This window comes from Pecten maximus, chromosome 6, assembly GCF_902652985.1.
Source record: "Pecten maximus chromosome 6, xPecMax1.1, whole genome shotgun sequence".
Taxonomy (NCBI): domain Eukaryota; kingdom Metazoa; phylum Mollusca; class Bivalvia; order Pectinida; family Pectinidae; genus Pecten; species Pecten maximus.
The window spans coordinates 32,497,759-32,501,240 of NC_047020.1; positions in this window are offsets into that span (position 1 = coordinate 32,497,759).

Sequence of the window (3,482 nt, forward strand, 5' to 3'; positions counted from 1 at the left end):
TACAGTACTTTGTAATTGATTATCAACTAGTCAAAATAATTTGAATGATGAAGTAAATTGTGGATAACATTCATAAAACAGTAGCATACAGAAAGTCACACTACTAATATTACAAAAATATGATTATTAGCTTTGTATGATAGGAGCGCAAGGTTCATGTAGATCCCTTCTCCTTTGCTGTTGCAATGTCAGTACCCTGGCCCGATCCTCCTGCTGCAGCACAGCAACTGTACCACGTGCACCCCTTGGCCCCCTTCCTCTACCTCGCCCTCTCTCCATCATTGGACTGCTGTCTGCCCCGAGACCCCTTCCTCGACCCCTTAGCTGTCCACAGGTTCCTCCCCTCCTCCTTAATCCCCTCACCCTCCTTGGGGATGTATGGACTTGTGCATATATTCATAATCTATCTGATGAGAAAGCAAGAAATTATTGTAAGAGCAAAACTGAAGGAAAAAGTTTACAATGCAATGCAACAGAAAAGTTTACTGATGAATTTTATATTGCTATGCATATCGAAGACAAAATATAAATACATTTGTATATACATGTATATTTGTATACATGTACATACTAATTCATTTATATATGTGTAACAATAGAAAACTAAAGAAATGTGCATGTTCAGCAACCAAAAGTAGGTATTCTAATACACTTCAGTTAACAAGATCACATAAGCCTGGTATGAAAATATGATTAGTCTATAGCTATATACGTATGCTCTATTTGGTATATTGATTATGTTTGGTGATCAATGACAGCAGCATTCCTTTAAATGGTAATGATGGGGGTAAGACTTTGGTATCAAAAGAATTCTTCAAGTGCAAAATTTAAATAATGTTATACATACAGCAGTACTATGCAAACTATTACAACTTTCCATGGGGGAACTCATTATTCAAAATTAAACATAATTGAAATTTATTCAACATATAGAGACTAATAAAATAACAATATAAAATGGCATATTTTGAGTATTTCTTTTATAAAGAATCAATAGATCTTTAAATATACAAATAGTTTAGCTTTACTAATTGATAATAGTAAATTGAGCTGTCCAAAATTGGAAACTCCGTCCTAAACAGGGAGCTCGAGGTTGAATTGGCAATTCATTACATGAAGTTCTTCAAACTGATGAGAAAACAAAACACATATCGTCATGGAAGTAAGAATCTTGGAGCTAAGAGGCTTTGTCAATAGCCGTTATGTGCATGTGCATGTATACATGTATAACATATTGGTAATTGAAACGTTTCCCGAAGCTTCACTTCTGTCGAGAAATACACGTAGGTCTACATGCATGATATTTGATTGTTTAAATTACTGTAAGCATTCACCTCATCTACTCATATCCTGTTAAATCAATAACACTATGTCTTGATTGTTTTCTAATATATATATGCCTACACAACTATTGATTTAGTGTAAATGAATTGATCACGATATTACCGGTGACGATGACATACATTAGATTACCCCACATTGGGCCCCATCTCTGCATCGGATGCCGATTCACACCGATTTCAGTTTTTATTGTTATTATTGCATGTATTAAGTCATATGGAAACAATCTTTAGGCATAAGTCCCACACATGCATCATATATGACATGTTAATTAAGTGTTTACGTACCGTGTTACTGCTTTGACTGCTTGATGAATCGGACATCTCTAAAAATTCACGTGTTTCTGTTGACGTTTTCTCACTGCCTCGTTTTCGAAATACCACGTGACTTATAAAAATAGATATGTGTTATATTAGGACAGGGCTTTTCCCGAATTTAAGTGGTCAAAACTGGACAATGCAAGCAGAACTTGACCATCGCATTGCTGTGATAGAACTTTTGGAAGACCAGATAATGCATCTAGACTAAGTTTGTTTCCCCGAATAGTCGCTTTAAATATTCAAATGTCGCTTCTTAAATTCCAGGATTTGCTGTTAAGGGGACAGAAAGGAAAGGGTGATGGGTCGGTCTTGGGTTGTCTAGACCCCCAGAAATTTTGGAAGAAATGATGCAAACTTTTGCGTTCTTAGGATGTTACCATTTTCGTGACACTCTATTTCGAACGCATGTGAGTAACGGAGAAAACAATAAAATGGCGGTATATTATGACGTCTTTGTATTTTAGTCCACACTGAAGCTATCAAAAATGATAAAATTGATATGTTAAATACAGTAAAGTGTGTGAAAAGACGGATAGGATTGGAAATTGAACCTTGCTTATAGGCATCAATTATTTTATTCCCGAGGGGAGGGGTCTGGAATTTGTGTCGAAAAATATGTTTTCATTTTATTTTTGTTTACAAAAAAACTTTGTTTTGGTGTGTGATGCATTAACATTTTTTAACATATTTTTTTTTGTATCATAAATACATGTATACACCGGGGATCGGACACAAGTTTACCAACTTAACCATGAAGCCCTTTCCTATCAACATATTACACAACACATACATTTGTATTTACACAAGATGGCATTAGAATTAGTGATATTATGGGAGTTTAGGAAGAGTAAAGATGGGATACCAAGAAGTGTGAATGGAGAGCGAGAATGAAGAAATCTTCCTTTGTAATTGACGAAGAAAGTTTTAAAATATTGTTTTTCGACTGAGTGAGTGATCTTTCTCGACCCAGCTGTCATTAGTTGACATTTCACTATTCCATACTTTCAGCTGTTCAAAGATAATCATATTTCCTGTCATGAATTGCTTTCACATTTGTCTTTGAATTAGTCTCGATCGTGATATCTGGGAGAGAAGCTAGGGCACTTACAACGATGTAAACCTCAAACCTCTCTGTACGTAGTTACGTCAGAGAGACAAACGAAAATCGTGGCGTATTAGGAATTTAACAGATTTGATGCAAGAATGTACGAGTGATCTCCCCTTAGACTGACAAAATGTTTATACATTTATTTAGTTTTTTCGTTTAATTTAAAAGGTGGGTAACCATTATCAAAATATGTAAATATGACATTAAAATAGCAAAAATGACCAGGAAAGCCGTTCGGAGGCAAGATCTAATCTACTTTCTCTCTACAAGAGAGTGCCAAGCGAACTGCCTGATTAACCGCTTCATCGGTGTATATCGTAAGGGCGGTTCTTATAATGGCTGGCTAGGAAAGTATAACAATTAGTTTTGCGCTTTTTCTTTTTTTTAAATAACGCAATATCGGATCAGTTGGTCGCGAAGCATGTGTAGGCAACACACAGTATCCCACCAATGGCGTATATTTCAATGGAGATTTGATATAGCATCTCTAAGATTGTAAAATAATCAACGCTTTTAAACATTTAAGAAATATCCAATGAATGATGACGGCTTGGTTTATGTGTATGTAGCAAGGAGGAGGAGGAGGAGGAGGAGAAGGAGGAGGAGATGTTACATCGGCATGAATTTTGGACACGCTAGAAAAAAACAACCTCAGTTATAGTGATATGAACCATTTATAATATATATGGTTAAAAAAGAACAAACACCAACCA